The sequence below is a fragment of the Lathamus discolor genome, chromosome 2 (genome assembly GCF_037157495.1).
Source record: "Lathamus discolor isolate bLatDis1 chromosome 2, bLatDis1.hap1, whole genome shotgun sequence".
NCBI classification, from domain to species: domain Eukaryota; kingdom Metazoa; phylum Chordata; class Aves; order Psittaciformes; family Psittacidae; genus Lathamus; species Lathamus discolor.
The window spans coordinates 5,515,262-5,529,007 of NC_088885.1; the positions used below are offsets into that span (position 1 = coordinate 5,515,262).

The 13,746-nt window shown below is 40.8% G+C and overlaps 1 protein-coding gene across 2 annotated transcripts in view; it reads left to right on the plus strand.

The window, feature by feature from the left end:
• The window catches only part of CPNE4 (copine 4), a 289,357-nt gene that overhangs the window by 10,562 nt on the left and 265,049 nt on the right, over positions 1–13,746 (plus strand). For both annotated transcript variants that reach the window (XM_065665582.1, XM_065665585.1), the window contains exon 4: positions 144–310. The gene's annotated coding sequence lies outside the window, so the exon portion shown is untranslated. The remainder of the gene's footprint in view (positions 1–143; positions 311–13,746) is intronic.

Genomic DNA, 13,746 nt, shown 5'->3' on the forward strand with positions numbered 1-13,746 from the left:
GGCGATACAAAATATTAGTGTAAAATCTGATATTTGCTTCCTTTGATTTGATCTTGGTGCTGCTAATTCTGTGGCAAGAGACGCATCAAAGGCTGGAGTTATTTTTAAGTAAATCAAATTGGTCAACTCTGCTTCTTTTGAAGGTCACAGAGGGAGAATGCAACAGTGCTGTGCCATGGACTGGTGTTCCTGAGACTAAAACTCTAGAGAGCAGAAGATGGAGCTTTCTTGGCAGCTAACTCATACCTGCAGAAATCCCTCATTGCATGTGGTGAGAGATGTGAAAACTACAGCTACTTTCAAAGTCAAGGTAACTGATTCTTTAATATGCCTGCAGCCTGTGTTAAACAACAGTGGAAGGTGGAAGAGGAGGAGGTAATGATAAAGACAGTAAATGAACCTCCCTCACTGCCTTGGGAGTACAAAGGAAAATACATGAGGTGTAGGTCATATGCCTTTATCTTACCAATAAACTTGGTGAAATATTTATGAGATTGTGATAAACATGCTATTTTCAAGCAAATAAAAGTACAGCTTTGTATTGTATCTTGTATTGTGCTATCTGAGAAGTCAGTGGGCTAAGAAATGCTGCTGGTCCTTTGACATTGTTTAGGGATTGTACGTTTTCATCAACAGTCCTTCAGTGCTTTAAAGTAGATTCATGGTAGTGCTGTTATTGTGTTTAAAAGCTTGGTAATCCAATGGACAAAATTTAGCCCTCTAAACCGAAAATGCAATATGGAGAATCTTCTCCAAGCTGTGATGCTTGGAGAAAGCCCCCATTCCCCAGCTTGTAAGTGTAAAGTGAAATCCGCTTGGTATTCAAACGCAGTGTGGGATTGGACTTGTGGCTTGAGATGCTGTTTCATTGACAGTGGAGGAGGATCAGAATCAGTTGAAGATGCACTGATAAAAGCATGTCAGGAGAAGACTCCAGTGTAGAATTAGTGAGGGGAGAAGGAGGTAGGTATAGGAGGACTTCAGCCCTGCCTCCCCTCCATTCCGCTCTCTGAAATGTCCCCTAGTGGGATCCTCATTCTAGCCTGTGGTGTTGAAGTCATGACTCTCTGGCTTTGGCAGTTTTGATGTTCATGTCCACTTCCATGCCTTTTTCATGTCTTCTTTTCTCAGCCCCATTGAGATCAGGGCTGTGCCTGTCCCTAAATAGTCAACCGTTTCCTTTGGTTTACAGTGTACCTGCTGGTCTCTTGCTTGCACACTGGGATTAAACAATAAAGAAAAGTGAGGGTATCATTCATTCAGGTGCAGTAAACTAACAGACAGAACAGAACATTTCCAAGTCACTTGCTTAATATCTAAATAGATAGGTATCAGCTGCCTCTGTTTGGCTAATGCTTAACGTAGACTTCTTTAGTCCTTTATGTTAGGAAAACAAAGGCATATTGTGTCACCATGCCTGTGCCTCAGGGACACATTACCCCCACCTCAAAAAGCATTCTCTCCCTATCAGATACATGCTTTCTGTTAATGATTTCAATGCTGGCATGCAATATTCTTTCAATTCATTTTAAGACTGAGTGAGACGCATGTTCAGCTGTCCTGAGGAGCTGGGTTGAGACTTGTCAGGAGGATGAACAAAATGGAGCATCTGCACCCTGCAAATAGAGGAATCTACAGGGGTAACAGGGGCCCTAAAAGGCTGAGCATGATGTTCTTGCTCTCGCTTGGAAGGAGTGGGGCTGTGGTTGTTCTTAGGCCATTCAGTATTCTGGGCAATTGCCTTTCTGATGTCCATCTGAAATAAAGTACTTGTAACCAGCTTCTTCTTCATTACACTGATGCAAATATAACTGCACAGACATTGGTGAACTTATTCTAAATATATTTCCCTTGAGGTTTACACAGCTGTTCTTGCACTGATGTTTTTCTCAGCACGTTCTGATCTTCTGCATTTTTTTGGCTGTGTTTTGGATGTGTGCATTTCCTGCTCCACATCCTCATTTGATACGGGTTAGATTAGCTCTTTATCTTTTATGGAGCAGCACTGGCTTACAGGGGCTTAAATATACAGGAAAAGGAGGATGTTACAATCAATTTCCTCCCCCTGTTCTGACAAAAAAGCATTATTAAAAAACCGGCTCCCAGTGATTATACAGAAAGAGATCAAATTCTAGATCCAATCTTCATCTGAAGTTTTGCTGGACTGCAAAGCTCCCTCTTCTCAAATGTGAGCACTTTCTCTCCAGTCCCATGTGATTCACCTTTGTCATCATGAAATAATGACTCAAAGCAAGACTGACATGGAGGAGTTCCAGATTAAGGTGCAGCTTGGTAGTTGTGTCTTAACGGATGATTACTGTAATATCAGAGCACAGGGATTTAGCAGGTATTATTCCACAGAGTGGTGGTGCTTATTTTGGTCTTAGGCCATCAGTGAGTCACAAACCTGAATTTTGGGCAGTGTAAAAGCCCTCAATGCTTTTTTCTGTGGATGAATTCAAGCAACCTTGTTTTGGGTATGATGGATGGCTGTACCACATAACCAGACTGCCACTGCAGGGAACAGTTAAAGTTTATAGCAAATTGGTAGGAAACAAAGACCTTTAGACCACTGACACTAGGTAGTCATTTAGACTTACTAAGGAGTTGTGTGGGACAGAGAGGGTCATGTCAATTTGACAGCAGGAGGTGAGGTAGTTCTCCTATTAGAGGAAAGGAACATTTTCCTCCAGCCAGCCATTATCACAGCTGTCTAGCTTGGGCATAAAGCAGAAGTGTTTCATCCAGGTGCTGACATAAGTCCAAACAACAACCTCCCTGTGTGTAATCAAGCATGAAGCTATTGTCCATGTGTACCTTAGAATACCTGAGGGGTTTGGGTTGCTGCTTTCTTCAGACTTTAATAATTATATTTAACTTTGAGGTAATAACTATGATTAAAGCAATTGTTCTGCTCAGCTGGAATGATTTCTGATCATGCCCTAGCACAATACTGCAAATTGAAATGCAAATATGTGGGAGGAAAAAAATGTTCTTTTGATAACATTTTTATTTCTATTGGAATGAAACAAAAAGTCCTTTATACAAACCCAAGCTGAGGTCAAACACAAGCCAGCGATTGCTGATAAATATTGAGTCTTGCTGGTAATGAGCATCATCTACCCATGTAGTTTTGTTTTTGGTACTTAAATCCTCAATTAAGAGTGAAGAATTAGTAAATGAGCTGCTTACTTCAGAACTAGCATCCCCTCCATCCTTCTTTCCATTCTGTGCTGTTACCATCCTTTGGTCTCTTTGGATTCTTGGCTTTTCTGGTCATTTTTGCTCTTGTTCATTTTGATCAGTGAAGCATTTTCTGCTAGGACGTGAGCATCCTTTCGTGGCACATTGCAGATCTTTTTTTGATCAAGTGTGTTTTGAGAAGCTGCTGATTGATTTAAATATTTTCTGAATGAAACTGTCAGATCTGTTGCAATGGAAGACTTTGGTTTTATGTCACTGTACTGTGTCTATTAATACTAACTAGGCTTCATGGTTGCATTACTTCAAAGCTGTCTCGCCATTTCCAGTGTGACCTTTATCAGTGTTCATTGACTGTCAATACGGTTGTTAGAAGCAAACTGTATTTTTGCTTTAGGCCATACATCCAGTTCCTCTCACATTAAATTGGACTAAAATAAATATCGCATATCATGGTGATAGAAGTTGAGATGTTTTGCAGACTTCCACATAATTTAGAAGTGACATTAGGCTTGTTCTGTAAGGTATTTTGATCTACCTCTACAAAGTAGCCTGAAAAGATGTCCTACTCCCTTACCTACTATAATCCTGTGTTGTCCATATTTGTCTTCAGACACATCTGTAAAAAGCACAAAAGGTGTAAAAGTGCCTGTTGCAGAAATGTGGGGCAGACTATCTGGAGGGCAGTAGCTAAAATGATGTATGGATAAAATGGTACTGGCAGTTAACCTGCTGTTTTGTTTTGGAATCTCTTACTGAATCGGTGGGAGAATAAATTGTGTGTGGAAGTTGTAATAGCTTCAGGGACCCATTTTCATATAAAAAGACGTGCCAGTAGACGGGAGTTATGCTTAAAGTCATGCAGGGATTTGGCCGAGGTGTTTCTGAGCTGCTGCCACTGCTGAGACAGATTAATGTTACCTTCAGATACTGATCATTTTTGGAAACAACCAACCAACCATTCATTAGCCACTTAGTTGATAATTATAATGTGGGTTTAATTTTAAAAAGTGTGGGTTTATAGGTTCGATTTAAAACATGTTGGGCTTCCCAAGGAATTTGTGAAAGCACTGCACTAAGCACAGGTAAGCCAGCCAAAGTGCCTTGGACAACTGGAGTATAATCGAGGATATTCTACCTTCATAACTGACTTGGATTTCAGTAGAGGCTACATGCTTAGGCAGGAGCCCAAAATAAATAACCAGGATTAATGCTTCAGGTAGTGGAGAAAAATGGAGCCCTGAGTTTAATAGATAAATGATTAGTTTTGTGTTCTGATTTGTATCAGTAGATGCAAGGTGGTAACCCACAAAATAAGCTTTCTTTTGATTTACATTTCACCAAGCATGATAGAATTGGTCAGTGTTCATCATGTAATTCTGCACGTGTTTTCCACACACACTCAATAGTGAATAATTCATAGTTTACTTTCAGCTAAACAGATAATCTCTCCTGTTGGGCCAGCTGTAGATCAGAATATCATCTGAACTTGATTTAAGCCAAACAGTGAGAAAAATGCAGTAGCATGGAAGTTTAGTTTCATGCAAACCAAATAAAACCTGTATGCCTAAACCTACACAAGAACTGAGGAATAGTATAATAGTTGGGAAAATATTTGCCTCTATCTACAGGCGCCTGAGAGAAATAGCAAAGGCATATTGCCATCTAGTGTTTAGCTCTCTTCCATTCGTTGTACTTTGGGCTAGTGTAGTTGCAGTAGATTCTCACTTGTGTGAGAAGCGTTGGAAACCCAGTAATACCTTGAGAAATGCGGAACATCATCACTGCAACCAGCCACGAAGGACACATGGCCACACTTAGATTACTTTCAGTGATTTTCAGTCCTGTATTCAGGGTTGCTGGCAATATAAATTTACTCTCCAGAAGGAGTTTGTTAAAGTCAGCGTCCAGTTCTTCTTTCAGTATTGTGAGAAGGGGTGAAAAAACAATGTAGTGTTTTCTCTATACTTGTAGTATTAACTCTTCAGTCATTTTCCCTTTGTATGCTTTCATTGGTGTGGTCATAGGAATTCAGTAGCTTTCACAAGAAGTCAGCATCTTTGTAGAGAGGATTTGGGTGGCCACGAAGATCAAGATGGGGTATTTCTTCTTCTCTTCACATAGCTTCTTGTGTTTTTTTCTCATTTTCTCTTGCCTCTCAGTTCTGAGTTTTACTTAAACAGAGAAATTCTTTATCGTTTATTTTTCATGGTATTCAAAGATATTTCATATTCAAAGTATTTCATATCTCTCTTTCCATGTTTGCTCTTTTGGATTTACCTCATTCGTAGCAATGACTTCCAACTAGTGAACTGGAGATTAGAATTTTATCAGCTGGCTGGAAACGCTTCCTCTTAGAAAGGACTTTGCCTCTATGATCGGCTGCTTTATAGTTCTATAAAACTTTGCCATACTTTAGAGATGGAAGTTGTAATTTCCTTATCTGTATGAAGTAGGTTTTAAAAAAATAAAGTAGTCATACCTAGGAACATTATGGCAAAAGGTCCATCCAGCTTTTGTACATCCAAAAGTACATCCAGCTAAGCTACCTTCTCTGTTAAGGCAATTTTTGTAAGTGATGGGAAGCAACAGTTTCCAGCAGTGCAGACTAACATATTTCCATGGAATTATATGTTGAAAGTTATTTGGTGGGAGAAGGAAAAGAAAAAGAGAGTTTATTCTTTATTTCATCATCTGCTGACCTTGGAAAGGTGAAAGTAAATGTGGAGTTTTATCTATTTCCTAACTATGTATGTACAACTTAACTATTAGACTGCAAATACATCTTGTTTCTTTCATCCTGAGAATGAGCAACTGAAGATGCAAAGAAGCTTTCTTAACTCTATGAACATACATAAGAATAGCAAGGTTAGCTTTTGTACTTGCACCCAGACAGAATTGTCCAAGTCAAGTTTGCAGCATCTCTTGTGCTTGCTGTCTGTTACTAAGCCAGTTAAGGAGCTGGTCTGGTTTAAGATAAAACTATGTTGTTGTAAAATCATGGCTGCAGTGGATTTTGTTCTTTTCATACAGTGCCATATTCTGTTTGCTTGTCTTTCTCTTTTGACACATAGCCCTGTTCCTTAGTTACTCTTTTTCAAACAGCTATCATTTGTCGATTGCTAGGTTGTTCATTTCTGATAGATTTCATAACACTTTCTTCACCTCCTGTCAGTAATGGCCTAACAAAATTACTTCCAAGACATTTCTTTATTTTTTTTCCTTTCATTATCACCTTGTGAAGCAAAGAATATCTACATCTACACCCTGCTGGTTTGATTTTAGTTTCCTGGAAACATCATTTCGTGACGTCTTGGAAAGCTTAGTATGGTTTGATCTGTCTAAACTGTTAATAATATTCTATTGGTAATCTATATTTTACTGAATTCATTCTATTACAGACACCAAGTTTTGATAATGACATAAACGGTTTCAGGTATTTGGGGAAATTGCAAATAAATGCAGTTTTGGAAATTATATTAATGATTTCCGGTTAAGGACTTAAGAAAGGGAGAGATCCCACTGGCACATGTCATTATGCATTTCTAATTGAGTTACCATCCGTCTCCCCAGCCATGAGACAGACACAACATTCTGGGTTTGACCTGTAGTTTATAATGGCTCCAGATTTCTTCTGTACATAAGTGACACTACTATGTAGTTACATCAGTGGAACAGTGCAAAAGGATGATACAGGTATTGCGATCCAGCAGGTCGAAGGAGGTGATCCTGCCCCTCTACTCTGCTCTTGTGAGACCTCACCTGGAGCATTGTGTTCAGTTCTGGTGTCCTCAACATAAAAAGGACATGGAACTGCTGGAACAAGTCCAGAGGAGGCCACGAGGATGATCAGAGGACTGGAGCACCTCCCGTATGAAGACAGGCTGAGGAAGTTGGGGCTGTTCAGCCTGGAGAAGAGAAGCTGCGTGGGGACCTCATAGCAGCCTTCCAGTACCTGAAGGGGGCCCATAGGGATGCTAGGGAGGGACTCTTTGTCAGGGACTGTAGTGACAGGACAAGGGGTAACGGGTTAAAACTTAAACAGGGGAAGTTTAGATTGGATATAAGGAGGAAATTCTTTCCTGTTAGGGTGGTGAGGCACTGGAATGGGTTGCCCAGGGAGGTTGTGAGTGCTCCATCCCTGGCGGTGTTCAAGGCCAGGTTGGATGAAGCCTTGTGTTGGATGGTTTAGTGTGAGGTGTCCCTGCCCATGGCAGGGGGGTTGGAACTGGATGATCTTGAGGTCCTTTCCAACCCTAACCATTCTATGATTCTATGATTCTGTGATATCAGTGTTATTTGACTTGGCTGTTTTGTCAATTGGATAACTGAATTTCCATTCTCTTTTCTTTAAACCCTGGGCAGATAGTACTGCTACCTCCCTGAAGAGCCATTATTTCTGCTCCCATTGTCCCTGAAAGTAATTTTTTTTTGTTTCTTTGTTTTCTTCCGTCTAAGCTGTTGGCTATTGGGCCCTCTCTCTAGGGAACAGGAAGCTCTGAACTGAGGCACATAGATGCTAGAGGATTGCACTGCCAGGAGGTGTTACATACAGAACAGTTAGAGAGCACAGTATCCTCTTACAATAGTAATCAAAATTCTTTCCAGGAGTGAATTGAAAAGAAACTAAAATATCAGTCCATCCATACTGCATACATTTACACAAAGCATAGTTTCTCTGGTATCATTTAATCTCGTGGAGACATATAACAGAAGGAACTGTGTGAGTCTTATTATATGGGGCTCCCCATTCCCTCAGTAGTTTTAAGTGTGCCTCCCCAAAACGTTAAGTAAATTCTCCTACCAGAAGGGATTTGTAACGGTATCACTAAGAACGTGTATTTTTTTCCTTGCTTAAATCCTGAATAGAACAGAGAGAAGTAAAAGAAGCAAAGAAAACACACGATGTAACAGGCATTGCTTATGAACTCTCAAGTGTCTTTCTTACCTTTAAACAAGCAAGACAAAAAGTGTATTTCTGGTACACAATATACAAATACTTCTGCCCGTTCATAAGACCATGTAGTTCCTAACCAGTGTAATGAGACTCAAACCTTATGTCTTTGATATACAAAAGAACATGGGAGGCCTGTGGCTTCCCATGGCTCTGATTAGAACAAGAAAATGTTTATGAACTTGTACTCCATGAAGCTAAAAGACTGCACAAGGGAAATCTGTTGGAGGAATGTGAAGTCTGGCTTGCAGCTCTGAATACACAGTTGTTTATTTTACTGTTAATGGCTTCCTCTCAAAAACCAAGGGCAGCATTATAAACTCTTCATGCAAATACACTTTCCACCCCTGTTTTTTCAACAGAGAAATCCTCTTCACTATATTCTATGGTATTTAGTAATTAAAGAAAAGAAAAAGTGAAAACCCAAACTAAATTCTATATATGAGATACAGTGCAAGGGTTAAAAGCCTTTCCATCTTCTTCAGAGCTCCTGAAATTTGCATGTTCATGTTCACTGCCATTTAGGGGCTAAAGAAGATATCCCAATAGTCTTCACATCTTTAAAGGCTGCTTCTGAGAGGAAGGTAATAATCATCCCCATGCTGAGCAAAAAGAAGCATAGACTGGAATTGCAGAAAGGCAGACTGAGCTTAGACATAAGCACAAACTCAAAATAAGGAGAGTGAAGGAGTGCCTATAAATATTGTGAAATTTCCATCACTGGAGATGTTTAAAAGTGAGTTACACAAATGTCTGCTATAAGAATGTAGCTATAGACTTGCTGGGTGGGATTTGGAATTGACTAGCTGACCCTCTCGGTTTATAGAATCACAGAAGCACAGAATCGTAGAGTGGTTTAGGTTGGAAGGGACCTTAAGCTCATCCAGTTCTAACTCCTTGCCATCAGCAAGGGCATCTCACACTAGATCATGTCACCCAAGGCCCACTTAGCCTTCCTTTTTACTCCTATTTTTTACTGATACTATGATTTCACAACATGAATATCTTTGGGTGTATTATTTATTAATATTTAGTTTGAGGAACCAGGTTTTCTTTTAGGACTGAGAAGTCTAGCAGGTGAAAACTTCAGTATTGGGGCTATATAACAGAGAATAGTTCTATCCTCATGTCGCTGGAGACAACGACACCATTTAAAGCACCGTCTCTTGGGTGCTTTTAATTTCTATGCGTTGCAAGTAATGGTTTCTAATGAATTAAGTTCAGTTTTAAAACCTGAGTTCATTTTCACCCGTTTGATGTTTACCTCCATTCCGCTGTGGTACTGTTGAATGATTGAAGTGAATGAGTTGGTTGAAGGCAATGAAATGAAATTCAAAGCATCAAGCCCAGTTACTGTAAGGCTGATGCTCACAGTTAAGAGATTACATTCCCTGCCAGGGTTTTTGTGTGGTTTTTTGAGTTGGATTAATGCTGCACATCCTGGATGTTTTTGTAGAAATTAACGTTGTCCTCAAACCCCTTCTCAATTACTGGGATTTTGCCAAACACTCCAAATTCTTTCCATAACCAAGACCTGTGCAGTCAAGGTATAAAGGATGGGCAGCATGACAGGAGAACATCGAGACAGCTGAAGATCAGCTGTCACATGGAATTGACAGGCATGTAATCCACACTATGCACAAATTGAGTTCAAAGACACCTGGCTTTAGTTTAAGACCATAGAATCACAGAATCACAGACTGGTTTGGGCTGGAAAGGAACTTAAGATCATCTGCTTCCAACTCCCCTGCCAAGATTCCCTATGTGGCTTCCTACATGAACTTTATGGTGTATCTAAAAATCGCAGTGCAATGAAGACGTAAGGAATTAGTACTCATCTAGCTACTCCATATACCAGTACAGCTATAAGACCGATGTGCTGTCCCTAGAAGTGTCAGTTGTAGCACCCTGTGATTGCCATGCAGAGCCTGCTCTGGAACACTGAGCTAAGAATACCTGCCCGAGAAGCCAAATGAGTGAGTTAAATTGGGGTTCTGTGATTGAAATCTCCTAGGACCAATCCTGCCTGGCTTGTTACTGCTCAGATTTCAGCATGGATGTACCTTTTTCTGTTTGTGGAGGTCTGTTACTACTGGTGAGATAATTCATTTAGTAGAAGAGCAGTAGGAAACATGCCTACTCCATTTTTTAGTTCTTTGCCCCAGTTCCTTGCACTTTAGACCCAATATTAAATGTTCTTAGAAATAACACCTTTTTGTTTCCTTTTAAGCTCAAAGTGGAGACTTTTCTGGATAAGATTTCTACAGTACTGCTCAGGAAACATGTTCTCCTTTAAATGTCCAAAGCATAAGTTGATCACCAGTTCAGACCATAAAGAAAGGTGTCTCCATGACTTGCTATTGTATGATTAGAGGCTCTTACTTGAATTTTGTGTCTTCTTGGGTTTTAGACCATTTTAGTTTTCATGGCTGACTATTACCAGGCAATGCTGAATTTTAAGTTGCTGTTCTTCACTGCCAAGACCTTTCTATTGGGAGAATAAATTCTGCTTCTGCTCATATTAGTACTTGATGTAAGACGGTGCTGTTACAACAGTCATTGATCCGGTTGGAATGAAACAGGGTTTTAAAGTCTCTACGATACTTATTCAGCAAATTAAAACTTAAGTTAGTATAAAGATCTTAAGGATAAAAAGGATTAATAAGGTTTATTTCTTATTAAGAAAGGTTGAATGCTTCAACTGTATTTAAACAAAACCCAAACAGCACAAAACAAGCCTCATCTCAATAAAAGCTGACCTAACTCTCTTCCCAGGTCAGGAGTCACGTGTGAATCCACAGATGTGTGGATACAAGGTCCAGAAAGTGTTCTTTGTATCTACTGCTTTTATGCGTAAGCATTTCTCTACCTCTTCTAGTGACACCTATTTCAAGGACAGACACTAGTGTGTAGGAGTGGAATTCATATCTGCAATGCCTTTTACCACTTACAGATAACCAAATCTGCAGCCTGCCTATAGATCCTTATCCTTGCCTTATCAGAAAAGGGGAAAACCCTTCGGATTTCAACTGCACAGACTTCAGGCAGAGAAGCAGTTCAACCTTTGGCTTCTTTCCACTGCTACTGCCCGGAAAGCAACACTTAGAGGCTAGTGTTCTGTAAGAGTGGAGATAGCAAAACTTTCAGTGTCTATGAGCCACAGACAGAGATTTTCCTGTGGCAAAGAGCCACATGATGCGTATATCAAAGATTTGGGAGCTCTAGGAGTGTTTCAGAGGGAAGGGACAGCAGCTCCTCGCTTAGGATCACACACTTTGCTGTGGGAAGAAGACTAAACGTGCAGCGGGAAGGCATGCATTTTAGGTTTGCTCATCGAATCACAGAATGGTTTGGGTTGGAAGGGACCTTCAAAGCTCATCCAGTGCAACCCCCTGTAGTGGGCAGGGACATCTTTAGATCAGGTTGTCCAGAACCACATCCAGCCTGGCTTTGAATGTCTCCAGGGATGATCAATCTTTGCCACCTGATGGTGAGAGCTCAGGAACATGATATCTCAGTAAAGATTACTCCAGTCAACTGAACACACCCTTAGGGCAGAGATGCTGGTTTGTTTGTTCACATAGTTAATGATTTGTGTTCACTGCTGCTGATTGAAGGATGGAATTTTGGCCTGGGACCCTTTTACTAATGAATGTACTGATTCCTTAAAAGAAAAAGGAAGCTGAGGACCAAAAAGGATTCTGAGGACCAAAGATATTTCCTTCATGTGAACACAGTCCTGCTGCATGAAGAAATGTCAGTCACTTCAACAGTGTGAAAGTACCTTGGAAACTGTGACATGTTGTCATGGTTTAAACCGAGCCACACAGCTCATTCACTCACTCCCCCCCACTTTTTCTTTCCTCACACCCGTCCCCCCCCCAGCTCCCGGAGGGCTGGGGGGGGGTGGAATCTAGAGAATGTAACTCTCACAGGTTGAGATAAGAACAGCCCAATAACTAAGGTGTAACACAAATCACTACTGCTACCACCAATGCTAATAATGATAAGACAAAATAACAAGAGAAGAGAATACAATACCACCGCCGAACGAGTTCGACCCCCGCCCCCTGAAGAGAGCCCGTGCCCTTCTGGGTAACTCCCAGTTACCTCCCTGGGCATGACGTGCTGTGGTATGGAATACCTCTTTGGCTAGCTTAGGTCAGGTGTCCTGTCTCTGCTTCCTCCCAGCTTCCCCTCCTCCCCGGCAGAGCATGAGGCTCACAAAGTCCTTGGCCAGAATAAACATTACTGAGCAACAACTTAAAACAATCGGTGTTACCAGCTCTGTTCCCAGGCTGGAAGTCAAAACACAGCGCTGCACCAGCTACTGAGAAGGAGAAAAACGGCTGCTGGTAAACCCAGGACACATGCCCAACTATGAAGTTGTGGGGAAACTGTAACATCTCCTACGCAAGGGACAAAGGCAGTTAGTAAAATGGCTATTGTAATAGCCAAGGATTTAAGGAAAGGAAAGGAAAGGTCCTTTCAAACACTTGGTCTCCATAACACTCTGGCCAGGTGAATGGCTGAGAGTGCTTATGGATAGGCTGGCTAAATAAAATAGGAATCCTAACAGCTGGTTAACAAAGAACCGGGTTCCCATAACTCCATTTTCATAGGGAAAACTCTGGTTAATGGTAAAAAATCAGAGCCCTTGAAGTCTAGATACCTATAAACCATCCATTTATCTGTGCAGTCAGCTGTAGAGTAAGGTGGGACTGCCAAATTGAGCATGGTAGATTTGTATGCTATAAAATTGCTGCGTAGAGGTAGTTTGTGCAGTGCTTGATGTGTTGCTCTTTACATTAGTCAACGAATCATTAACAGAAGCCAGATGAGAAGGAAACTCATAAAGCAAATGTTCCCTTTTACAGTTTGTCTGATCTCTGCTACTGCTTTTTTTCTCTACTTTTAAAGCAATGTTAGATGCATCCGGCAAAACAAGTCTGGCAGCGTTCTCTGTTCACAACGGGTAGTAAAGGTGTTTCTTTTCTGAGGCACATCTATACTGGTTTTGGCTAGTCTGTTGTTCATGCCAGCAAGCTTGCCTCGAAAAACGAAGGTCTTTCTTTTGAAAGCTAATATAGGATGGAATAGAGGAGCAAAAATATTTGCTGTGGGCAAACAGTGCGTTTGTTGTTTCTAATCACATCTGTGACTCAGCTGCAGTGTCTATACATGCATGCTTGTGCATGGCCAGACACACGCGCTCAAACTACTGGTCTCCAGCAGTCTTTGCAAGAAATGGTAAGTTGTTTTGCTGTGTTGTATAGAAACGTCTGATGTTTGCTTGCTTCAAATTCTGACACCTCTGATCTGTAGCACATTTTTCTTTCGTCAGGGTTTGTCACTCATGGAACACAAGACTGTCTTTAAAGTTCTTCTGCTGGGTAAACAGAGCCAGGTCAGGTGTGTGCTCTTCTTGAACTTCAGTGGAAGTGAGGCTGTGGAATATTAAACATGATATCATCATTCTGACAATTACCTTGTGCAGTATAAAAGTTCATATCCACCTTGCCCTTTGTAAGAATCACGAGTTAATTTCCAACTTCTGAAAATCATGCATTTGCTGCTGTAGTGCCTTAGAG